Consider the following 27399-nt stretch of genomic DNA (forward strand, 5'->3'; position numbering starts at 1 on the left):
AAAACCCAAAATAGTTATTATGAGTATGTACATATGAAGCAAGCATTATTATTATTATTATTTATTAAATTTTTAATAGGGCATTCCCACAGGCCTAAGGCCTTCTTACGGGGTACCCTATATGTTTTTGTATAGATGAGCGGAAGTCTGATAGCGTGGAGCAAATACGAACAGAAACAGGGAGCGAATTCCAGCGATCTGCACCTAAGAAGCTTAATGCGTACAAGCCATAGCGGTTATTAGCCGGGGGAAGAGCAAGAGACAGAGTAACCTGCGAGCGGGTGATTGACGCTGTGTGTGTGGCATTGACTCTAGTCACAAAACAGTCTGTTAAGAGCGGGCTGCACACCTTATGTAATGATCTGTAAATAAGTACGAACAATTTGAATCTCAAACGTAAGGAGATAGAAGCTAGGTGGTATCTGGCTAGAATAGTAGAAATGTCACAGAACCTTGGATAACCAAAAACAGTTCTAACTGCACGGTTGCTGAGGCAAGTCAAGCGATCTTGTTGCCCAGCCTTGACTTGCCTTGACTGTGATAAAAAGCATTGGAACCGTACTCCAGTTGAGCCTGTATGAACGCGCAGTAGAAGGTTCTCTTTGCATCAATTGTTAGACGGTCACGGATTCTACGAAACACAGCTAGCTTGTCGCCTACCTTTCGCTCAAGGGCACTGATGTGGTCAGCGAATGTCAGGTGCTGGTCAAAGGTCATACCAAGGTACTTGACGGTGGTCGCTGGTGGAATTGAGACATTGTCAATGGTTAGTCGGAGGGAGGAGCATACTTTTTTCGATCTGGAGTGGAACACAATGAACTGGGTCTTGCTGGCATTCAGGATTAGTCCTCGTTCACTGAGGAAGTCCCTGATACGACACACATCTCGGGCCAGTTCTTCGGTAGTTTGTTGTAGGTTGCGGCCTGCTAGGTACAGGGCGACATCGTCAGCGTACTGGCGCACCATGCTGGAAGATGCTGCCGAGGGCAATTTGCGTACAGATAGGTTAAAGAGCACAGGTCCGAGGGTGGATCCCTGAGGAACTCCCCTGTGAGCTTCGTACAGTTCACCTCTGGACGTACGTGTTACCACTCGCTGCCGCCTGCCTCGTAGGTAGCTCGCAAACCATTGCAGGGCGCTATCTCCGACGCCGATCTCAAAAAGCTCCTGCAGGAGCATGTTGTGATTGACCGTGTCAAATGCTTTCGACATATCAAGAAACGCTGCCACCACAAATTTACCGGCATCCAGACTTTGCTGCCAGTCATTCGCCACCAAGGCTAGCAAGTCATCGCAGGAGTGTTGTCTTCTGTAGGCGAACTGTTCAGGCGGCAGTGCTTGGTTTGCTTGTGGAGCGTCACGCACGAATTCCATTAGCTGGTCAAGGGCGCAGCGTTCTAACAGCTTTGACATTTGCGGAAGGAGCGATATTGGCCTGTAATTAGTAGGATCGCTGTGATCACCTCGCTTATGTATTGGCCGAACGTTAGCCTGTTTGTACGGCGTTGGGAAAGTTCCAGATTGTAGTGAGTCTGAAAATAGCGGAGCGAGAACAGGGGCAATCCCGTCAGCTGCAGACTTGTAGATTGCTGCGGGTACGTTGTCGGGGCCGCACGCTTTACGGCAGTCCAACCGCTTTAGGTAGAATTCCACGAGGCTTGTCGGGATGCGCTCGAAAGTGCAAAAGTTGTGTTCAGGCATCGGACCTAGTGGCAGTGTAGTGTGCGTTGTAGCGGTTGGTGTAGTTGGCGAACCCGGTGATACTATTTCGGAGAATGTAGCTGTGATGGCTTTGACCTCTGCACCTGGTTCACGGTGGATCTTGATTCGACCAAGCAGAGTGTTTAGAACATTCCATTGGCCTCTGGGGTTCTTCCTATTGTAAATAAATTCGTTCTGAAAGAATGTGGCTTGCTTGCGACGCGTGAGAAGTTTGCATTGCCGCCGCAGTGTTCGGAAGTTCTGGACTAGTTGCGGGTCAGCTGGGTTCTTTCTCATTTTCCTGTGCGAACGCTTCCTCCTGAACAACAATTTCCGGAGCTCGTCATCTACCCAAGGGGCAGGTTTGTATTTGCCACGTAGTTTGACGGTTGTCATTGGACAGTGCTTGTCCAGGACCTCAGATACGTTGTGTTGGAATAGTTGAATTCGTTGGCATGTAGTAGTTGTGGTGTCAGTGGATGTGTCGAGCAATGCGGATGCCAGTTGGTCTCTAAAGGTACTCATATCAATCGATCTAATGGGCGGCTTTCTTGTCTGGACCCACTGCTCCTTTGGGAGGGAACGTAGGGTTACTGTCATGTCAACTAGGACAAGCTGGTGGTCCGATGCATCGCATGGCTCGATTGTGCAGCTGTTCACGGTGAAGTGTCTACCTTGTGTGGCCTGAGATAGGTGGGTGTTGTCGAATGTCTTGGGTACTAGTACTAGGTCTAAGATGGATTCAGTAGGAAGTCTAGTCGGCGATATCACTATGTTACGGAGACTGGTTGTGTGGCAGAATGTCTGCAGGTGCTTGTGGTGAGGATGCTGAGTGTCTCGTATGTTCACATTGAAGTCACCAAGAACAATGGTGTGGGACGATTTTGGTGTCTGTGCTGCGATGTCATCAACAGTGTTGGTGAGTTGTTGCCAAAACGACACTGGTGTTGAGGGTGGTCGATATGTACAGATGATATTCAGTGGATTTCCATCCAACCGCAGGTGAATTGCTGCAGTTTCAATGTCAAATATTGTTCTTAGTTGACGGTACTTAAACTTATTTCTGATGTACAAGCAAACGCCGCCTCCTTTTTTGCTTGTCCTGTCAAATCTGTGGACGTCGTAGCCTGGTAGAAAGATGGCACTGTTTGTCGAGGTGGCTGTCAGCCATGTCTCCGTAACAGCAAGGATATCAATGTTGTGTTTGTGCAGAAGATAGTGAATGTCCCTAAGCTTATTCAATAGGCTGCAGATATTAATATGTGCTATAGTAAGATTAAAGAGTAATAATGTATTGCATGCATTTGAATGAGTGATACTTATCTGTGGCGTAGAGGTAGAGATGCTCTGGGGAGTGCTGCATGCGTTGGTGACAATAGTATTCTGTGCGGGGACTCGTCATTGTGCAGGCTTGTCCTGAAGTAACCTCGCCAATTCAGCGTCATCCAGTGGTTTCCCTTGTACCAATATTTTGTCGTAGGGAAGGGAACAAGCAGTGCCAAGCCCTCGCAATTGTTTAAATGTGGGAAGTACCTGTCTCCTTCGTGCCTGTTGCGAGGGAGTTAGGTCGTGGCTAACGTAAACCGGTTGACCATTGTGGCGGAGCGTCATTTTGTTTCTTAGGAGAGAGGCTTTTCCAGATTTGTTTGTTTTAATGAGGACCGGTCTGGGGCGTACGTTTGTGTCCTCTCTTGGCCTTCCAATACGTAGCACCTCTTGGATCAGAGTGTTTGACGGGACAAGGGTTCGTGCGAGTGAGGGGAGGTCCTCTCCCTGACATTCCGCCACGCCGTGCAATAGTACGTTGTTTTCCCTTCCCTTCTGGTTCAGGAGTTCCTCGACCAGATCTTGAGTAGTGCCATTCACGGTCTCTCGGTTCAGGCCGGTTCGGTTTGGTTGTGAGGCTGGTTCCGCATGTGTACCTCCAATCGGGACATCCTGTCAAGAATGGCTGGTTTACCACCGTCTTGGCGCCACTCGCTGACCTCTCTGCGTAGGCCAGTGTTCTCCCGTTCCAGGCTGTCCACTCTCTTCATGAGTATGTCTATGTCACGGGCCTGCTTTCGCAACAAATTTGTCATGTTTTGCAAATTCTCATGGACTGGCGCCAGTCCGTCTGCCACAACATTACTGAGGTCGGAACGCAGGTCCGACCTCAGGCCATTTATTAGGCTCACCATGTCCATATTGAGTTCTCCGGATGCGGGTAGAGACGGGGCCGAAGGCGATGGTAGGTTTCCAGTTGTCTGGCGCTTGGGGGCCGGAATTTCGGTGGGGCTGTCGGACCGATCCTGCACCTTGGATTTTTCTCCGACTTTCCTCACTGGTGTAGGTGGCACAATGTCGGGATCCTCTAAAAGCTCGGGAGTGTTACCTTCCCCACGACCAGCGTGAGGAGGGGAGGTAACACGACTAAGTAAATTCCGAACTACTCGCGACATCTTGGATTTTATAAGCATGCACAGTACCGCGCAGTAACTACAGTATAATAATAATAAACACAGCTCGCATATTCCCTGAACCTGTTAGACAGGAGCAGAGTCGACGCATCTGTCAACAGTGTCAAGCCAAGTTAGTTAGTCTATCTCCTGCAGCTTGGAGAGCGCTCTCCACGGAGAGATCCGCTGCCTTCAGGTCGTGCCGAATCGTATCTATCCACCGCAATGGCGGACGGCCACGGGTTTTTTTATGTCGTTTGTGTTGATTGATAGCTCCAGTGCTTGGAACGAGGCGGATTCCGGACCCTCTCGCAGGATCAAGCTGAGTGGCTCCCTGAGTCCCCCTTTCCCAACTAACATCGGAGTGGTCCAGGGAGACCCGATGTCCCCTATTATGTTCATAACATATGCAGAAGGCACAATGCGCAAGATCAGGGAAAGATGCACAATTCGCTCACCAATGCCTGCTCCAACAACGCAGTACGCTGACGATACTACTCTGCATAACCGAAATGACGATGAGGCGAAGGCTCTTGTTGCTGAGTTTGAACCTATACGAAGACAACCTCAAGCTCAATACACAGAAAACTGATTATGTTGATGTTACAAGAAACAGCAACGAATGGAGATCAATCAAACTCCTGGGTTCTCTATTGGGCTCTGCAGAAGACGTGGACATGAGAATCTCAAAAGCAAACAGGGCGTTTGGTTCGATTTCTTGGAGACGGCATTCCTTTCAATCCCGACTGTGTATGTTTAACTGCCTCATAATGCCGATCCTTCTATACAATTGCGGATTGTGGACTCTGTCCAAATTGCTGAACGACAAACTGGACAAATGGCAACGGAGGAAGCTACGCGTACTGCTGCAGATTGTCTACCCGCAACGCATCACCAATAACAACTTATACAAAGAAACAAAACAATCTCCAGTTAGTGCCACATGCCGGCGACGCAACTACAGTATAATACACTAATAAACAAGTGAAATTCAGTCCAAGCAACTTTTTAAATGTGTGTGTGTTTTTTTAAGCTAGTCAGATGCCTCAGGCCGCAGGCATGCCTCCGCAACCGGATCTCGCTGGAGGTAGCGGGACTTGGACGATCTGGCACCACGCAAACACATGATGCTCGACCTCACCAGCGCAAAGCACAGCCGAGTGCGAATCCACGCCATGGTGGCAGAATACTGGTCCTTTCTCTTTTCTGAGATAAGAGCAGCCAAGCGCTTGTACAAAACTGTGGCGGCTTTCCCAGCATCACCACTAGCCGACATGACGACAGGCACGAAGGAGGCCCTCTCGACTTTCCGAGTCCTCTTCTCATGTCTCCTCCTCTTCTCGCGTTCATGGCGGGCATACACAGCGGGGGTTGAGGCAGCACGATTCGAAGCAGCATAGGGGTTGAAAACCCGTATATCAAACATTGTGCGTTCGAACCGGCCACCCCATAGCCCACTGGCAGCGATGTCGAGGCGAGCATTGTCCTCTAAGGATGCAGATCGGAGGCTGAACTGCTCACCAGAGAGCGGTTGCAGTGGAGGTTCCAAGGATACCGAGTGAGCCACCTGGCGAATGAGGTCGGCGGTGACGTCACGGATTTCATTGTGTTTTAAAGACGGAACTTCCACCGGTCGGGCAGGATAACGCGTGGGAGACGTCGAAGCGCGCATTGCCACAAACGCAGGATGACGGTAAACGCTCCGGCACCCAGCCATAGCGCAAACACAGAGCGTCTCGAAACTCAGACTTAGAGAGACGAAAGCCATGGCAGGATAGAGGACGTGACGTCAGCCAAGCAGAGCTACCACGCTCAGAAGCAAGCTCTAGCTGAGCCGCATGTGCAGCACCTTCACCGCTCACAAATCCCTCCTTCAGCGGTTGCTGTGATGCCCGCGCTGCAGTGCATTAGTAACAGCTCGGGAGTGGGCGTAGTGGCGAGATTGGGCGGTGGGAATCGAGATACCCAAACCGCCATCCCGACAAGGGAACGAGAGCATAAGCCGCTCCACACTGGACGGAGAGAGGCGATCAGTACGGGCTGGGATGAGGCGCTCCCTGATGACGGCTTCCAGACCACCAAACTCCTCAGATGATATCTCCAAGGTCCGGGACAAGAAAGACCACTTACCAGGGACAAATGCGGAGTAGGCAGCCTGAGGTTGAGTCCGGGCAAAATCGGAGGGGGGGGGGGGGGACGTTACGAGTTTCGAACTATGAGGGATAATGGGGTTGTTAAGTGTGATGTCATGGCTCCTTCGATACGCATAGCAACGGAGAGCACTGGGCCAAACAAAAGTCGCGTCTTCTGGATGGAACCAGATGTCAAGGGCAACAGCATCTAAATGACTGGAGAGAAAGCAGTATTTCTTTGCTTTTTCTTCAAGCGATTGTTGTCGCTCTTTACTCCTTGTTCTTTGCTCTACAAATCTCCTGTAGTCGTCGAGGGCCTTGATGATGGCTGTGAAATTGGCTGCCCACTGTAAAACTCCGTGTTTGAGAGTGCTTTGAAGATTTTTCGCGTCCTGATGGATCAAACTATGAGCGCTCCCTGTGGATTTGGTTATAATATAATAGGTAAGTCGTTCAAGAAATCAGTGTCTTCTTTCTGTCTCTGCCCTCATGCTGGCACAATATCAGCCTCTATATCCATGACAGCTCGCACCTCCCATAAACTGCATGATTTAGACATATTTTCGCCCTCCGTGGTGATTGAAGACCCATGGAAGAAGTTATTATGTTCAGAATGATGTACTAAGAATATAAAAATAATTCGAGGGAATTGTCACAAGGTATTTTTGGAAGGATGGAGACAGACAGACAGACAGACAGACACAGAGAGAGAGCACTGTTTGAAGTGTTTGTCTCACTGTGATTACTCCAGATTATTGAATGGTGTATGATCTACTCTATATTTTCCATAATGATTTGTCCTGATTTGCGGGATCTCTTCTTTTGCTGTTTGCGTGTTTACAGGAAGTGGCTGTCTGGTGTAACTGCACCAGATCCTGGGGAAATTAAGTCAGATGCAGGGGCAGGGTCGTCCAGTGATGCAACACTGCCGTTCTGTGTGCAACGTCACCGCTAATTCCCCCGGCGAAAACACAAAAAAGACAAACACGTGAAAAGACTACAGTATTGATCGCTCTGCTCGTAGATGCATGACTACTCGGACAGTCGATAATCGAAACACAGAGCACAAGCATGATGTTTTCATATTGGGAACCACACAACGGCTCAATTCTCAAGCCCAAAAATTGATGAATAGAAAACACAGAGCGGCGCAACAAGAGATCATCCGGCAACCAAACCAACCTGGGTCTAGTGCACTTAATAGTCCTGAAATGGCCAGACAAAGCAGTGCAAGCACAATCATAATGTTACAAGGTACATGCGTTGCAGAACAAAGTGTAACCAAAGATACACGGTTATAGCTGCACACTTGTGCATGTGCTCGCTTAGCCCAAGAACACGCATGATGATAGAAATAATCCGGGGGAAACACGCTAACACCAAAATAAGCATCAACACGTAATTAGTGCAGCTCTGGAAAAGTGAAAAATTACATTGGCATGTACATTGGTGTGCCGAGTAGTATCATCCTTGATTACTCATCCAACCAAGACTTAATCAGGTCCCAGACGCTGAGATCGCACGCCGAATGTGAAGGGCGTCTAGCCTTGAACCTGTCGCACAAGGCACACACATATGGCAAAATGACATCCACTCTGATTATTTCCAGAGACCAATCATGACAGAACACAGAAATGAAACCACGGGCTCAACCAAGTTAACGCAAAGGAAGTTAGTCAAAATAATCCATGCAGTGCTCTTTTAATTGCAGCGCTGACTGCAGTGCGGCGTCGTAGCCATAATACCCGCTGAGCACAGACACAAACTCCATTCGACAGGGGCAAGACAGTCATATTCTTTTGGAATAAAGTCGTAAAGTACAACATTCCAATGACATGACGGACACCTCGTACAAATGCCTGTTCATCTGGCAGACTCGGCCACGCATGAGAGTGTGTGCATGTACATGCACACACAAGGGCACGCGTGCACACACACACACACACACACACACACACACACACACACACACACACACCATGTATTCGGTGCGTATGGTGTACCAGTTGTGGGGCAATGAAGATGGAATCATTATCATGATGTTACATGTACAGTGTATGTTTGAGTGTAAAGAATTTATTTTATTTTATTACACATTTCTTCAACACAACTTACTGTTAGGGCGGTATCAGTAGGTTCTGTTCAGAAGTTTTCAAGAGTGCCAGTATTATCACTGGACTTATAGGGCCGTTTTAGTGAGGACCTGTCAGTTTTTTCTCGGATCCTATATATAGGATTTGGGTATTCAGCATTATCCAGAGTGTTGTAATGGATGCAGATGATGATAGAACTGGCAGTAGGCATCGGCGGCTAAAGCTCGTTTATCTGACTGATAATGCTTTCAGCAGTGCTCGTTATTTCAGCAAACGAGAGAGCTTGGAAGCTCAGGGCCCTACGCTATGCTTTTTTGCCTAGCTCATCGTACATGTTATAAGAACTCATGGAAATGTTTTTTTTCCGTTGATTGGCCACATCATTGTATTGCAAAAACGTTTCAATCAGTTTGAATATTATGAGTTAGGCAAAAGTATTTGCAGAATTTATTGCAGATTGTCATTTCTTTAATATCATCTACTTTTGGTTTACTCCTTCTTCTCTTTTTATCTCCTTATACTGTAAATCAACAAATTTTGGCCGATGAGAAACGAAAGTTTTCGCCGTCATTAAACTTTGGCCGATTGGAGTTTTCAAAAAGAAATCGATCGGTACTTTTGCTCTCACATGCATCCATTGCTCAATCATGCATCATTTGCCTCCGTGACAAACTTTGGCCTGCGATTTACTTTGGCCGGTTGGTACCAAGCGGCGAAATCAGCGAAATAAAATCGCCAGCGAAAATTAGTTGTTTTAATACAGTAATCGGATTTTCTGGCCTTTTTGTAGTAATACATGTACATTGACCTGTTGAGCCAATGACGACGCCGAATGCATGGTTGCCTGTGGAGCACATTACATAACTTTACAGTCTCCTAAAATACGTATCCTGTCCGACGGCAAAAGAGGCTGCAGATTTAGTTTTTCTGCGCGTCGACGGGATGTCTGTCCTGACGTTTCCTGGGACCGGCGCTGACTCTGCCGATCACGGGCATTCTGGACTCGACGGGTTGTCTGTCCTGACGATTCCGGGGACCGGCTTAGACTCTGCTGATCACGGGCGTTCTGGACTCGACGGGATGTCTGTCCTGACGTTGCCTGGGACAGGCGCGGACTCTGCCGATCACGGGCGTTCTGGAGTCGACGGGATCTCTCTTCCGACGTTTCCTGTGACAAGCGCTGAATCGCTCGTTCACGCTTATTTTGGAGACGACGGGATCTCTCTTCAAAAGTATGTTTATGCTGACGCATCCTATCACCTATTCGGCGTCTATTCTAATTTAATTTCCTCCTCGTCTCCCTATTTCTTTCCAAATCTCCCTCTACATCAGGAAGTCGTACACATAATACGACGAATATTGGTACGGTACGGGACAGATACAGGAGCCCGCAAATATTGTGGACAGCTGTTATGTACAATCCTGTAGAGCTTTTGTAGTCACAGATACGGGACAGATACGGGACAGATACGGGACAGATACGGGATAGCTCCAGGCGTGACACAAACAAACAAACACACAAACAAACACCAAATTAAAGCTGTGTGGACCCTGGCTAGCGCCAGACGTTACTGAAGTAACGTCTTCTGCATAGCTACGGGAATAATGCTAGTTTGAATGCTCGCGCTGCACTTTAATGCTCAGTGCCGAAGTGAGAATTGTGGGCAAAAAGTATCGTAAAGAACGTCATAAATTCAAAATCGGCTGCAGCATATGACAGTCTGGCAAATATAAAGGTACTTGCATGCCTTCCTTTCGGGGTTTCAATATCATAGTCATTCAAGAGAATTATTCTCTTGAATGACTATGACTGCACATGTGGTGGGGTAAACTAAATCAAGACTACGGGCATTATGTTCTGCCTCTCACTGTGCAGTATGGACCTCAGTTGTAAGCTCACAACTCCCTACTCAGTTTCTCTGTACTGCAGCATTAGCGATGTGACCTTCCAATGTGGCATTGCTGCTGCCAGTATTACATTGCCGACTCGAGGAGAAGAATACTCATTCAGGAGCTGCAGATGAGGGTAGGATCGTGAGCACAACCTTTACAGCCTTCTGCCAATTGAGGTCATCTTGATCTTTCCGCCATGCCAGATGATCAACACTACTGGAAACATCAGCTGCAGCAAACTTGTAAGCCGCTTGGTGAGGCTTCTTCAGTCTATATGTTCAGCATCCCTCTACTACTTCCATGAGACTGATCAAGTCGATTGATGGATCTTAGCTTTCACGTTCTGCTGCTTTCTGCGGCAATGTCGCTCCGAAGCATTTCAAACTAGGCGTTTTGCCTTTTTGGCATCACTGTGACATCACTGTGACATCACTGTGACATCACTGTGACATCACTGTGACATCACTGTGACATCACTGTGACATCACTGTGACATCACTGTGACATCACTGTGACATCACTGTGACATCACTACAAGATGATAAACTTCACTAAACAACTTTCCAGTAGAGATGGTCAGAAACTCTTGAGGGAACTCCGTAACTCTAGGCTACAGTGCATTTCAAAACTATAGACGCGTAGGGTTTTTGAAATATTTCAAATTTGGCTGGAACTTTTTGAGAATAGTTTTCGGAATATTGCTCAGGATCGCTCCACAATTGCCCTATTATAGTTTCTAAAGGATTGGATAACAGACGCCCAATTTGGAAAAATTTATGCACAAAGTGATCACAGATTTTATGTGGTATAGATGCTGGCATAACGGTTTTTGCCTAGGTACGCGTCTATAGTTTTGAAATGGACTGAAGTGGCAGGGCTAATACGCACAACCTTCGTAGATTGTCCTTGACTGACTCTTGTCCTGGTTTGCGTTGGCTTGCAGGTCCGCTCAAATGATCTTGAGCGCGATATTCAAGCTCCTTTCGATTTTTGCAATTTTCTGGTTCAGTTTCATCCGACTGCTCCGACTCTGACACATTTTCAACCATTTCATATGACTTGTCACCATCACAACTACCTCCGCCATCCATACCTCCATACCTGGCCGCTCCCGCTAAATCACGGACACTGGAACTAAAGTGGAAGCTTCGAAGGAAGATCGGCTACAGTACACGTAAGGTGACTAATATCACTTTTTTTTAATATCACTTTTTCTCGAAATAGCCATATGTGCGGTGAAGCTTACAGTTTCGGACTAGTAGTAGGAGTGAAACCTAGACGGTAGCTGACGAGTACCCGAACCACGTGGCTTGCAACAATTCTGTAGCATTTTGACCGGCGCAACAACACATCGTTGTTGCGAGATTTTCGCCTACTAGTAGTAGTATTGGATAAGCATGCCATGTTGAACTACAGGTACATAGTATGTAGAGTGTAGGAGTACTGGATATAGCTAGATAGATGGGAATAGATGGGGACCATGATTCAGATGACGCTGGAGACAAAAAAAAACAGATAAGTCGTGCATAATGACCGCATTAACCCGCATATTTGCCGCATAATCCCGCATAATAATAACTTAACTTAACTTTTCTTTGATATTTTTGACCCACCCAAGTTGGGTGGTGTGCTGCTTTGCTGCTTCGAATTGTAGTTAGACCGCTTTGTCAAATCGCCTACTGGTCTCGTCATCGTCCAGTGACAATCGACATTCTTTGTTCCGTTGGGACTGTAGCTTGTGCTCGTTTTCGTTGCGCTTGCCTTCCCCTCTTTGGTCTTTCCATAACCTTGAACCTTCCAAGTTGGAAGGCTGTCGGTTAGCGCTACGGAGATGTGTTGAAGCTAGGTGTCAGGACGTCGAATGTCTCAGTACTCTGTCAGTTTTGTGCCTAGTTGTTGCACTTTCTGACTGTATAATTATAGTAGAGAGGTTCTGCACAACGAAAATTCGAACGAAGTTTCGCGACAGGTCTTGCGAAAATGTGTACGAATTTTCGCACGAACTTTGTGTTCTGCACATTTTCGTAGTTTGCATGCGCCAAGTGCACGTACGCCATGATCCGATCTCACGAAACTTCCTACGAAAGTTCATTTCGCGTTCCCTGCAAGTTTCGCGTCCAAAGTTGCGAAAGTTCGTGCGAAGTTTCTCACTTTGTGACGTAGAGCGAAAGTTCGTACACATTTTCGTTTTGCAGAACCTCTCTAGTATCTAGTTACGGTGGTGGAGAGTTACTCTTAAGGTGGCTCACACCCTCTGCGCGCGCATCGTTTGAAAAGTGTAGATTTTCAGTAAATTTTTCGGTAGCGATGATTTTTGTGCGATCAATCGTTGTAGGAAACGTCTTCTCGCTTTTCTGCAATTTTGGTGACCTAGCTAGAACCTGCTGCTAGTGTCCCTCTTCACTCGTTCTTTCTATGAAAGGGGAAGGCAGCACTCGCAGAAGATTTTCCAAGAATGCAATGTCGACTGGTGCTCGTACTATAAGAAGGGAGAAATCAAAGTCCGCTCTTGAATCACGCCTGAGTCTTAGAAAATTATTTCAGAATACGCTTGTGTAGATTTCCTGCCAGTGCCACTGGCATCTCGCGACCCGGCTTCAAATATAACTTGCTCGATCATCTCCCGCACTGACTGGTAAATTCGTCGGGTAGCTGTGGATGGATCGATTCAGGGAGGTCGAAGGTAAATACATCGAAGCACTTCAAACACGTTTCAAGACGCACTTCAAATTTTGTAATTGTGTCTTGAAAATTGTTTACAACACTGATTCGTACTTCAAGACGCTGTTGAATTGTATCCTCTGCTTGGGAGTCTCGACTGTTTTATTGCTGCATGGCTTTCCTCAACACCGTTCACTGTACATGTATCGCGGAACGCAGACTGGATGGCATTGGAGGTGAATTTGATAATTTGTGACTGTGTCATGAACCAAGTGAGGACATCAAATATCAACAGGGACGTTCCGAAAATCACAAACGCTGCGAAATAGGTATGAAATGGTCTTACACACTGGAGGGTATTCCACATTCATTGTGTCATATCTTTAGACTGTTCGAAAGTTTGTCGTGCCGTGCAACTTTCACAGACTAATCCGATAATTGGCATGTGGCCCTATCGGCACACACTCATGCGTATGCCGCTGAGTCTATCTATATGTCTGTCCCCGGGGAAAATTGCGGAAAAAAATCGCAAAAAACGCGGGGAAAAATGCGGCATAATATGGCATAATTTGCGGTGAATTTGCGGTAAATATGCGGTAAATATGCGGTGAATAATATTGATGTGCGGCAATTTTCAGTGAGTATGTAGTGAAATCAATCAGTTACAAGTCTCTGGTGTAAGCACTCGTCATATTTGAGTAAAAAGCCGCCACGATGAGACGTTGCTGACCGAACAGTGCACTGTGTGTACGTGAGTGCAACAAAAAAGTTCAAAAAACGCGGGAAAATCGCGGAAAACGCGGTCTTTTAAAAAATCGCTAAAAACGCGGAAAAAAACGCGGCCGCGGAATCGCAATTTTCCCCGGGGACAGATATGTGCACGCACATGTGTGTATACTTACACAATTTTATTACGTATGCAAAATTAGGCAATCTACATGTACATATATATATGTGTGTGCACTCACTCCTATGACATAGAACGACAGTGCAGGCTATGTAGAGTCGCACGAATGTGTGTTACCCGGGTGTGTATATGCATGCGCACTCGCGCGGGCGTTTTGTGTGCGCGCCTGGCATGGCATAACGCCGTTCAATATGACTAGTGTTGAACCGTGGTAATTTGCCCCACCCCTTCTTTTTTCTATTGGCGTTGGATATGCAACTAATGACATAAACTCGGTTGTTGAAAACGAGTGCCATGCACCACAATGGATTGACAATAATATAATACAAGTAGCGCTGTAAAAGCACTGGTAATACTCATGTTGCAGCCATAGCAGTTGTGATTAGCTTTCCAAGTCAAGCCTGCTGCAGAAATTATTGCACTCTGACCAGCTGGAGTGGCCCAGGACTGCAGGTTGTGGAGAACAGGAGTGATGCTTGTATATACGCTTGTATTTACATGATGGACTTCGAAGTAACGTTAGGTGTATTACTTGTATGTTCTTCTGCCTGTGCACGTGTACATGTGCTGGTCAGTGTGGAACCGCCATCCATATCAGATCATACAGCTCAGCTGCTATCAGTCTCAACAGCTTATATCTGGCAAATAGGGTTTTAGTGACTCAATTTTGCTTACTGTGTTCAACAGAGTGGCATTGCACACAGCTACTTTATGTAATAGTAGCATCTTAGAAATTTTATATTTTTGGTAGTTAACTTCAGTAGAAACTTCTCCAGTGTTGCTCTTAGCTTCATTACCATGGAGACTAAGCATTCAAGTAATGCACGAAGAACAGTGGCTAGATGCGAAGTGAAAAGCCATTGGACCGTACCCAATGGAATACGCATTTAGTATAGCTGTATTGCTTGCTATGTTGGCAGCAAACACTGTATAATAATAATTGCATTACCAGTAGAAAGTGCCCAATGTGCATTGCTTCAGCACTGTGTTTTGGACAAAGCAGTCAAAAAATTCCACATCAGTATTGGCTTCATGTTGGAGAAAGTTGTGAAAAACACTAGAGCATACATGTACACTCAATACACATGTTCAGCTACATGTATGGCATTTAGTATGTGGGCGACTTCAAAGTTCTATTTTGGTAGTTAGCTTCGGTAGAAACTGTCTAAACTTGATCCAAAGCTCTACTACTATGTTCTGAAGATGTTGCAATCAAGTAATGTAAGACACGTATCTGCCGCATTGGAGCTAGTTGTGAAAACCTTTAGACCATACACACAATGCACATGCTCAGCTATGGCATTTAGTGTGTGGGCGACTTCAAAGTTCTATTTCGGTAGTTAGCTTCGGTGGAAACTGCTAAAACTTGATCCAAAGCTCTACTACTATGTTCTGAAGATGTTGCAATCAAGTAATGTAAGACACGTATCTGCCGCATTGGAGCTAATTGTGAAAACCTTTAGACCATACACTCAATGCACATGCTCAGCTATTGCATTTAGTATGTGGGCGACTTCAAAGTTTTATTTTGGAAGTTAGCTTCGGTGGAAACTGCTAAAACTTGATCCAAAGCTCTACTACTATGTTCGGAAGATGTTGCAATCAATTATTGCAAGATATGTATCTGTCATATGGTGGAGTCAGGGGTTCTAAGGCGTTGGACAATGTCCCAGTGCAATGTGCTGATTCTTGAAAATATGGCATCACTTGACACTTCAAAGTTTTATTTCAAGAGTTACCTTCGGTAGAACCTGCTCAAACTTGCTACACAGTACCATCATTAGGTTATGATAGCATAACCATCGAATACAGGGCAAGTCCAGTGTCAAATACTTGTGGGCGGGGCTAATATGTGGGACGTGTGCGCTGAAATGGGATGATTCCGAAAAGAGAAAAAGGTCACCTTCTAGCAGAATTCTACCCACTTCTAAAGCTTATGCTGGTATTTAGCAAGTATACTACTGTCCTGATGTTGGACATCAAGAAAAATGGGGTAACTACGAGTGCTACGGCCAAAAAAGTGGTTTTCCGATGTTTTTTGGCCTAAATTGGCAATTGTGAGTATGCTATGTTTGGCCCCTCCCCCGAGTGAAACCGGCCGGTAGAACTTGATAAAATTTTGTCTCCGTACACTAAATATCCTACGGAACAAAGTACAATCGTTTGTAGCCACGTTTCAAACAAAAAAAAATTGGACCCGAGGGGTAGGAGCCACCTTAAGGTGGCTCGCGCCTATTTCTAAACTCGTCTTCTGCGCAGGTTCTCGCGCATCCTACGTTCGAGAAAAGTGCATGCGGAGTTGGCGTAGCGAGCTTGTAGCGCACTCCAGTTTCGAAGGGTCCAGCTCGAGCATATGGCCTGAGTACGAAACTCTCGTACTCGAGTCTAGAGTGTGAGCTTTTTTCTTCTTTTTTTTCACTCCTTCACTTGGCTACTTTTTTTAGGTGCATTTTTTACTTGTGGAAATTGTCACCTGTCAGAGAAGTTTTGGGATGTCCCTTCCAGCAGGCACTGCCCATGCCCATGGTCGGCTTCGGAAAAAGAGTAGAATAAAGGCGTTGGAGTCTATGTGGATGTCTTGGAAGGAATGGGGGACGGCACAGACGGGTACGTGAATGTGTAAAACCTGAGTATTTTGTATTTTCGTTGAATTGGTTCAAGTGACTTGGCGAGTCCCTTCCACAGTAGAACGCCATCCTTCACAAAATTTGTCTGACTATTTTGTCAAGAATGGCCGTTCTATAATGATCAATCGACTCTGAAGCCAGTGGATTGTGGAGGTCGCCCTTGCATATAAATTGAAATGGTCACGAACGAACGAAAGTATTTTTGATTCGAACATGTACTGGACAACGTGGTTGCATTGTGTCAGTAGAGGGTACTACTGTAGTATCTCACCATTTCTTTATGGTAATCGCTGTCCACCAAGAACTCTCCTATAGTTATTGCCACGGCTTGATCACAGCGGTACACTGAGTTTTTGTTGAGAAATTCCTTCAATTTATTGTCTTATCACTCAGTGCTCGAGCGTTTTATTTAGGATGCATTTTTTAGAGATTGATATTTGCCAGTATGTGTTTCACATCACTCTTGACGAGAATAAGCATTTGAAAGCAACACTGGCTGACAGCAATCATGCTCCCCAGGCTCTAGTGTGTGTGTGTGTGTGTGTGTGTGTGTGTGTGTTACAATGGTGTGCATGGCAATTTGGTAGAGTATGTGTGAATACAAAGTCCACTATATTCACAAACTCAAGTACATCGCAAAATTGTGCCTTCGTATAGTATATGGTGCCTTCATAACTTTGACTAGCCCTAACCTGCTGTTTGACAGGTGTGTCATTAGTGAATGTACATGTATACTGTCTCTCTTCACAACTACGTGCATGTAACACAATATTTACAGTGCACTTGCAGTGTATATAGCTAGATCAATGTACAGTAATCAGTAAATTGTGGCTGCCTCTGTCACATTGTCATATTCACGCGACGTACATTCTAAATCATCGAAAATGCCCAAACCTATTTCTACGTGTGCAGAAGAAGATTGAACACATTTTTTCCTTGCATCTGCGCCTTGATCCTTGAAGGATGACGGTGTTCCTACGGATGCGGAAAACTCGGCCTCTAGCCGAGTCTGACGCGAGCCGTGAATTTTTCCCTTGACATTGGTTGATGGCATCAGTCACATCTAAGAGTGACACTCTATCTCAAACATATTTACGCAAAGAAGTAGTAATCTTATCTTCATTGGAGCGATGGTCTGCAGGCGTGCGATCATGTGTGGGCCTTGTGTGTGTGCGTGTGTGTGTTTAGTCACTGTTTACGCGCACGTTTGTGAATGTGCGTGTGTGTGTGTGTGTGTCTGGCCTGGTATGGGGTTGCTCAGGATAGTTCTGCATGGTGGGTGGACGGTACTGTCTTATCTGCCATCGGTCGTTTTGCCAGCCAGGTGACAAACAAGGCACAAATGTGGCGCAGAGCGAAGTCTCCCCATCCAGGATCAGCGTGGTGCTGTGCAGTGTGGTACATGCAGAAGGTGGTTTCACTCTCGTGGTGGCTTGCGTGTGCATCATTGTTTGCCCCTGGAACCATCGAAAGTGTCCGCGCCGGCATCATCTATTCCGCTCAGCTTCCAAGCTTCTCTCTTGTGTTTGACATGCAATCGGCAATTCAAGTCAGCGCCTGGTTTCAGACGTCACACGTGCGACCGTGGCCATCGGGCAACCAAGTCTGACAGAGCGTCATAATGGTGTCCGCTGTTCTCGCTGCAGCCGTCAGTTCCGTCGACAGAGTGACCTGAGTCGTCATCTCCGTTTCTGCTCCTGACAATGACTCTGGCTTCTTTCGGAATGGTGTGGCCCGTGGGCAACCATGCTACAGTGGCAGTAGTAGTAGTAGTTGTGTGTGTGTGTGTGTGTGTGTGTGTGTGTGTGTGTGTGTGTGTGTGTGTGTGTGTGTGTGTGTGTGTGTGTGTGTGTCTGAATAGTGGCGGTCAATTCTTCAGTCTTGCAAGCTGTTGAATGGTGCAATCCCAGCACAAGCTGCTATGGCTTCTGCTGTAGCATTGCTATCATCACCTCCGGCGATGGGCGTCCAATGGTGTGTGTCTGGAGCGCCATGGGGTGGCGTGCTCTTTCTCTCTCTCTCTGCTGCCCCTCCGGGGCCCACGTGACCCTAGTGGTAGTGGCTCGACAGGACAGGTGTGTGTGTGTGTTTGCACGCATGCGTGTGTGTGTGTGCACGTGTGTGTGTGTGTGTGTGTGTGTGTGTGTGTGTGTGTGTGTGTATGGTATGTGGGTGGTATGTGTATGGTATGTGTGTGTGTGTACACGTGTGTCAATGTGTATTGCAGGGTTGGGTGGGCTAGTAGAGAAGGGTAGATGTGTGCGTGCGTGTGTGTGTGTGTGTGTGTGTGTGTGTGTGTGTGTGTGTGTGTGTGTGTGTGTATGTATGTATGTGTACACATGTGTCAATGTGTATTGCAGGGTTGGGGTGGGGCTAGTAGAGAAGAGTAGATGTATATGGACATGTACATGGGATATGTAGGTGTGCATGTACATGCACCAAAGCAAACTTATCAAAAAGGCCTTCTGCGCCTATATGGCGAAATTGAGCATTGAAGCATATGTTTTTTATTTTCTCATTGGCATGTACACATTTAGTCCATTCAATAACCAAAAAATGAGGAAGATTGTAAATCAGGTTCTTGATGAAATACCCGTCCGCTATACATCACAAATCCTGTACAAATTTGACAATTTAGTGAAATTGTCATCGCCTATATCTCAAAAGTTAGCATTGAGACCCCGTTTTTTTAACTCGCCATTTGCATACACTACCTAAGAGCAACCACCCACCAAATTTTCAGAGCAATCGTTAATTTTTTTGAAATAGGCGTGAGCCACAGACAGACCCCCAGCAAGTACGAAGGTTACAGAACTGTTTGCTTGCGATGTGCAGGCAGCATGCACGACGAACTGTCTCACCAATCCTGCCAAACTGAACCAGTGTAAGTTGATTGCGTGGATATGTCTCTATTTATAACAGCTACCCTACTTCTAGGCATGGTTGCATGAATACCATATCACTCAGAGCAGTTGTTAGAAGTCTGGACAGCCTAGGAATAGTGCAAGTAAAGTGAAACAAAAATTTATTACACTCCGAGTTCCACGCTTGCGGGATCACCAGGCCAAAAAAATCTAATTTCGAACAAGGAATGGGTTCTGGTTGTATGCGAAAGAAAAGTAAGTGAAGACCTATTGTGCAAGGAATACAGTGGGAACTACACACATTATACACATGCACTCACACCTTCACCCACATGCGCGCGCGCGTGCACACACACAAACACAACAACACACACACATACGCACCCACATACTCAAACTCACTCACATGCACGCTAGCCTAAGGATAGTACATATGCTGTAGTAGTGGTGTACTTAGTGAAATGACTATGTGTACATCTAATGACGCCGCCACTCCACGCCAGAAGACAACAAACATCTGCTGAACATTTTTGCTCCCGTCTCTTATGGGCAACACAGGGAATGAAACGAACAATGCAATTGAGAACAAGAGTCGTCCTGTACGGTGAAGTTTCCATTTTCTCATACAGCAGTATATTGTCTAAGCAAGTGTGTTTTCTCCACATTCTTTTTGCCATGCAGGTATATCACAGTGTCATGCCAAACTACATTCTCAAACGCATTCGTTTCTCAATTCTGGGGATGATTGGACACGCACATCTCGCAGCTCTTGACGACGTCAATGTCAACCGTCGCCACAGCACAACCAAAAAGACCGCGATAGGAAGGTATAAAGTCCAGTTCTCAAAGCATAAAGAAGACTGTGGCCAAATAGAAAATTATACGACAGAAAGAGCTATGAGTATGTTGACAAGCTCATGTGTGAGGTGGTAGCGGTTGCAAATGGCAACCTCGATGTTCCTGCCTTGGAGAAGCATGTTTCCCTGCCAAATTCCAGGTGGAAGCCTCCTGAGAAGGCTGAGGTGGTGCAGGATTTGGATATCTTTGCCTGATGGTATTCACAACGCAGGCTGGAAGACGACAACGAACGTGCTTGCCCAATTTGCCGTGTACATAGTGTGTACTGCCTGTGTGCCGCATAGCGTAGAGATCTACACAAACACAGAATGTCGTATGGAATGTGTATGATGAGTGCTTGTACACATACCACATTGCTGTACCGTAATAATTATTATAGTCAAATACTCATTTACTCTACATATGCGCTGTATTGCACCTACCGGTACCTACCTGCACTTTCAGTGCGCGCGCCATACTAATTTAGTGTCCACTGGTACAAAGATGGAGGGTCTTGTAGAATTTACCATAATTGCTGATTTCAAATTGAATTCCAATGATCTGGGGGATGAATACTGATTAGGACGCGTTCGATTACCTACTAGTACAGAGATGTCTTGGTCAGAAAGTACAGATTTCTTACTCTCCTGCCAGAATTTGTGCATTATTTTGGTGTACGCTTTCTTGACCCCACGCTTGTACGTTGCATGCCATGGTATACTAGAAAACGAATTTATTGACAAAGTCTATCGCTTGAAACGATAAAGTATGGGTTCGGGTGTGATCAAATGCACCCATGGTGCTCATAAACTGTGTGCAGTGCTCTCTTCACCAACAGAACACTACCTACCATACTTTGTAGATCTTGTACCAATCCAAGGGAAAATGACAAAGACAAAATAATGTGAGTCATGCATGAAAACTTGTGATAGCACTATAGTACAGAACAACGTTGTTCGTGCTATGCCTGACAACAATAAGTTACACACAAAACGCGCATCGATCCTCACAAGATAAGTCAAGACATACTCGGAGCAAAGAGAAATGTGTATGTGTCATGCATGAAACTTGTGATAACTACCAGTACAATGTCTTTCTTGTGCGACGCCTACTGTAGTGCGCCTGACAACAATAAATTTCCCCAAAAAAATAAGAATAAGTGTATCATGCTGATACGCGATCCTCACAAGACAAGTCAAGGCAAACTAATTGAGGCTTACCTAATGTCAGACTCTTCTGTCACTGGCATTGGCGGCTTCTGCATGTCGAGATAACCTCGAAGAGCAGTGATGGGCACAGCCTAATGCAAGGATCCGATCTCGTAATCTGCGAGGTCCGCTACGCAAGAAACCTTGGGCCGTCTTGTCGACAGCGACGGCAGCATCCTACCAGCAAAATCATTCCCGCGGGCTGGGCATGGCTATACACTTTTGTCCACGCTCGCACCAGTCGGAGTCCCAAACGAATCGAGATTCTGGTGGCCAAGCTACTCGTCTTCTGTCGGACGCAGCTGCTGAAGCATCTTCTTCCTCAACATTTGTTACACGCGATGGCAGCTCCTCAGCAGAGTATCTAGGCTCCCTGCCCCAACCATACGCGGCGGTGGGCTGTTGGTCGTCCTCACTGGCCTCAGCATCGCTGCCTTCATTGCTGGGGACAGAGGATTGTTCGGAATCGCCCATCTTCCCTTGAAATACCAACTAAAATTAGTGCTTGTAGATTGGCGAAGAGAAACGACTTTGCCACAATGACGTAGGCAGCCCGTGATGATGTAACCAAATGGCCGCATGACGTCAGGGCGCAGCCCCCGTTTTTGCAATTTCAAAGTGAAATATCTCAAGAACGCTCCGTCGTAGAGGCTTCGGACCAAGACCATTCGACTCAGCGCCCGAAACTCTACAGGCTATCAAAGTTTCATTTTTTCGTGGAGTTCCCCTTTAACTCGTTTCCATATGTCCTTTTCCTTTCTACTTTTAATATTGGTTCAATACCCGAGTTTCAAATAATAATAATAATAATAATAATAATCTTCACTAGTTTGAGGGAAAGAGACAAACGGGAAAAGTCTGAAGAAAAAATTGACTGTCACTACCAGGACTCGAACCAGGGACCCTCGCTTGTAGCTAGCGATGCTCTAACCACTGAGCTATGGTGTAGTCGTCATCCCAGCAGAGATTGTTCAACATTTTCATCAGACTTCGTAGCTCACACTTCCTGTGAATCCACGCAGGCGGGTGGGACGCAGCCCTCACTGTACCCACACACTTCACGTACACTCTAGCACGCGGTCTCAACCCATCGGTCTCAACCCAATCTCAAACGAATTAGCAAGAAGCGGCATAGGATATCGTTGTGGACCCACGCGTGATTCCCTGTTGTCGCATCTATGGTACATGGATGACGTCAAGCTATTTGCCGCAAGCAGTACTGGACTGGACTCCTTGATCAACATTGTGGAGTGCGTTGGTGGGGCGGTTTTTTTTCTACAAAATCCACATATCTCCAGACACTGGGGTGAATGATGGAGTGTGGTGGTGGGCATGCAACTATCTCCCACTAAGGGCTCGAAGATTGTCTGCCCGGCCGCTAAGCCAACCCAGGATGCAGAGCCTTCGTCAACCTTGCTAACAGAGTCGATCATTCATCCTCTGCAAGATGGCGCGGCGTACCTCTACCTTGGCCTGCGGGAATTCCTGGGAATCGAGGCTGGTGAAGTTAAACAATCTGCCATCGCTGAGTTCCGTCGCCGTCTTCGCTTGATCACGGATGCTTCACTATGTGCACCAAACCTCATCAGAGCAATCAACACCTACGTTCTGCCAGTGGTGTCCTATGGCCTTGGCACAGTCGTTCCTTGGACCGCGGATGAGCTCCGCTCGCTGGACAGGACAGTGAGGAAGACTCTGACTGCTAGCAGGGCCCACCACCCACGTGCCTCAATCCGTCGCCTATATCTACCGCGGAGTGAGGGAGGTCGTGGCCTAGTATGCATCGTAGATCTCCACGACCGTACTTGCATCCGGCTCGCTCAGTACCTGAAGGATCGGAAGATGTCCCTGCCCTGGCCGCTGTTCTCCAGCACCATGAATCACGTCCCTCTAGAAAATCAATACCAAAGCTGGCAAATACTGTCCTGCAGCGCCTTCGCCTGACGAGCCTGGACACCGCTAACAAAGAGACTGTTAAACAGGCCCTCAATGACAACCGCCGCCGTGAACTTCGAGCGATGCCTCTTCATGGTCGCTATTGGGCGCGTGTTGATGGCATCCTGGACATACAGCTCTCGTTTTCCTGTTTCAGATCCCAGACAATGCGTCCTGAAACGGAAGGCTTTCTCATTGCTTGCCAGGATCAGGTGATTGCCACGAGAAACAATATGCGCCATATCCACAAGAGGCATGATGTCGTGGACCTCTGTCGTGTATGTGGTGCACCTGGAGAAAATATGGACCACATCATCGCCTGCTGTCCAGCCCTGGCACGGACTGCATACATTGCCCGGCATAACTTTGTGGTCCAGGCCCTGCATCGTGCGCTGTGTAAGCAGCATGGATTACCCAGCAGTAAGCAGCTGGTACAGGTCACAAGTTCTGCCAGTTGCAAGCTTATGTGGGAGATTTCCATTCCCACAGATCGAGTAATAAAAGCGAACAGACCAGACCTGGTGCTGGTTCTGGATGATCGGGCACTGCTCTTGGACGTCAGTGTCCCATTGGACCACAGGGTCAATGAGAAGGTGCAGGAGAAGATCAGCAAATACCTGCCCTTGGCAGCAGAGCTGAGGAGGATCTGGAACAAAAAGATAACTATTGTTCCAGTTATCATTGGTGCTCTGGGTGGTGTGTCAGGAACGAGCCGCAGCCACATCTTAAGCCTTGGGCTCCACGCGTCCGTGATCCAGCGGCTGCAGCAATGTGCTATTCTGGGCACCCTGAGAATTGTGCGGTCGGTGACTGGTCATGGATGGGAGAGTGGCATGGTCGGAACGGTCGGTTGACCTTATGTTAGCCTGCCCGTAATGTCTCGATGTGTCTCAGTCTGTGTGTTTTATGATTGTGGTGCATCATGTGCTGTGTGACGAGCCGAGAGGCGTGAATTTCTGCAATATGCCCCCAGTCATGTATTGTCTTTCTCTGCATATGCCGTTTTATCTCGTCTGAGTTTGTCTTGCTTGGAGTGTCCCATGTGCAGCATGCTTGGTGTTTACTACTTGAGTAGTTCTGTTATACATGACTGTGATTTTATATGAGTATCGAAGTTGGTATAGTTGAATTTTTCTCTCATGAAGTTTATCAAAATTTTGTTCAGGATTTTCTTTTATCTTCATTGATTGGTGCTTCACCCTTGGGTCATATGGATCCCGGTGCTGTGCTTCATGCCTCCTTTCAAGCTTTCTTTTTCTGCTTTGGGAGTGAATAAAGTCGTCGTCATAATAATACAAATGATCAGTTGGGGAAGTGAACTGCCGGAAAAGAGAAAACCGCCAGACCCACCAGGACTCGAACCTGGGACCCTGCTTGTCATGAGCAATGCTCTAACCACTGAGCTATGGGACCAGGCTGAACCTAGAAGGCGCTGACAAGTTTTTCACACAGATACAAAGACAACTACGGTAATTGCACAGTAAGGATTTCATATTTAATAGCAAGAGTACATGTACATTTATTTTTAAGAGTACACATTTATGTACTCTTGATATTATTATTATTTGTAAGAAAGGGTTTGCTCCCCACACCGGAGCTCGCGCTATTCCGCCGACTTTACTTGACACTTGACTGACTCACGACTGCCATCCAGAGCACACGAGAAGTCCATCGAACCTTCGACTCGGCAAACCTGCAAGAAAGCACCACTCCCTGCTCAATACACAGTGTTTCGGGGAATTCACCCCTCATCAGTTGAGCTTGAGTAGGCTGAGGAAGATTGTGCCTGAAGAGCACCACTTATATAGTGCTCTCCAGGCACAAACATCACCAGGGATACAAACTTACAGAGACGCTCCGTTTCCAGCGCGACAAACACCTCGTGAACACCAGATACCAGCGTGAGTCAGTGTCGCTCCTGGACGGTGAGACAGACGTCGAGGACCCTCGGTCATTCGCAACGCTGTCACCTCCAAACCAACTAGTCGCAAGCCCGCGCTGGGCACAACAGTACGAAGTAGTGGTTGCGACTTCGGCGATGATTTGTAAGAAAGGGTTTGCTCCCCACACCGGAGCTCGCGCTATTCCGTCAAGTGTCAAGTAAAGTCGGCGGAATAGCGCGAGCTCCGGTGTGGGGAGCAAACCCTTTCTTACAAATCATCGCCGAAGTCGCAACCACTACTTCGTATTATTATTATTAAATTTTTGATAGGGCAATCCCCACAGGCCTAAGGCCTTCTTACAGGGTACCCTATATTTTATGTCGACATGTATGTGTAAAATGTTGTACGATTATCGTAAGGCTCACAACGAAAGGGAAAGCGAGAATTTGTTCAGAGCTGTTTTCTTGATACAATCATCAGTGAATCTACGTAACAATGGAATGGGAGCTACTTGAAACTAATCTTATATGGACAAATAAAAGTGAAAGAAGGGGAAAAAGAGCGAAACAAAAAAGGTCATTATACTACAGTCAACTTCGCTTATAACGACACTCGGCGGGGCATCAAAAAAGTGTCCTTATTCGCGAAGTGTCGTTATACCCGAAGTCTCATTTTATGTATTACAGTGGGATAGGACTTTTTTATTTTTTTTATTTTTTTTTTTTACTACGTTCACATAACCAGCTCGAAAAGAATAAGGAAAGACAATGGTACGGAGACTAGGACAAACGTGACAACTAATGAGCAGGCGCTGCACCCAGACGCAACAGTGATGGTGGGGCATTGATGACTCTGCCGACCTGAGGTCTCGGCGTCACGGCCAAAAACACGCACCAAAAACAATGAAAAAAGAAGAAGATAGAGCTGTACAGGTGAGAAAGATGCAAAAACCCAAGGCTTAACACGAGCGATTGTGGGGGAGAAACTGTCTTAGCGTCATACTATTCATAGGGAATCGACTGCCCAGAGCCAGTTTGTGCTGCGAAGATGGCGGTAAACATTCGTTTTGAATGATTGCATTCTCTTGCTGTGGGGAGGCTGGGATAGGAGAGCGGCAGGGAGGGAGTTCCAATCGCTGATGCTGCAGTGTGGGAACGAGCGCTTCAGTGCAAGCGGGGCAGATGCAGGCAGCTGGTGTTGGAGCTGGTGGTCATGGCCACTGACAGCACCGTGCTCGCTGCGAGTTCTGGGGTTGGTAGAGATGATGTGGCGCGGTGGCAACACAGAGAGCAGCTGCGGAGGACCAGGCAAGTAGTGCAGCTTGTACAGGCAGGCAAGCGAGGCAACAGTGCGGCGGATGGCCAGGCTGGGTAGGTGTGCCCCAGGGCCGATAGCATGAAGCGCGCGGCGCTGAACATTTGTTCAGACGCTGGAGGTGACTCTGCGCAGCTCCCATCCATACAAGAGGCGCATACTCCATGACTGGTCGTACGAACGCCTTGTATACGGTCGTCCGGCCGGCGGGGGTGAGTATGTGGGCGGCTCTGTTTAGGACCCCAAGCCGTTGGCGTGCACGGGTGGCTGCGGAGCGTAGGTGATCGCTGAAGGTCAACTTGGCGTCCACCTTCACACCAAGGAGGGTGATGGTGGTTGTCTCGGGCACCAGTGTGCCACCAAACAGGAGTGGGGGGAGATCTAAGCCGGTGCGTCTGAGGGTGGCTGTCATGGCCTGGGATTTGGTCGGTTCAAACATCACTTTCCATGTACGACCCCACTCGTGCAGTCGGTCAACGGACACCTGCAGTGACTGCGCGGCGACTGTTGGGGTCTGCTGGGAGGTGACTAAGCTTTACAAAGTTGTATCATCAGCATAGGCTTCCAAGCTGGCGCCGTCAGCGAGAACATCTGGCGCGTCGTTGACGTAGGCCAGGAAAAGCGTCGGTCCAAGGATGCTTCCCTGGGGGACTCCAGCGGAGGTCGTATACCTAGCTGACGTCCGCCCTCCAACGAGGCACTGTAGGGAACGGGTGTCCAGGTATGACGCCAGCCATCTCTGAAGCGGACCATCTATGCCTAGGCTACGTACCTTGTGGAGGAGGCCGACATGCGAGACACGATCAAACGCTCCTGCGATGTCCACAGCAAGGATACGAGCCGCCCCTCCACAGCCCACAGCGCTTGCCCAGGCAGTTTGGAGAGCTTGCAAAGCGTCCGATGTTC

At 47.2% G+C, this 27399-nt stretch overlaps 1 long non-coding RNA gene across 1 annotated transcript; it reads right to left on the reverse strand.

The window, feature by feature from the left end:
- Positions 1-20138: 20138 nt before the first annotated feature.
- Positions 20139-21974, reverse strand: LOC135819713 (uncharacterized). The gene is made up of 2 exons (XR_010553968.1): positions 21374-21974; positions 20139-20467 (listed from the first exon to the last, which is right to left on the reverse strand). It is a non-coding gene; the product is annotated as an uncharacterized LOC135819713 (long non-coding RNA).
- Positions 21975-27399: the final 5425 nt, after the last annotated feature.

Source organism: Sycon ciliatum, chromosome 6, assembly GCF_964019385.1.
Source record: "Sycon ciliatum chromosome 6, ocSycCili1.1, whole genome shotgun sequence".
NCBI lineage: Eukaryota > Metazoa > Porifera > Calcarea > Leucosolenida > Sycettidae > Sycon > Sycon ciliatum.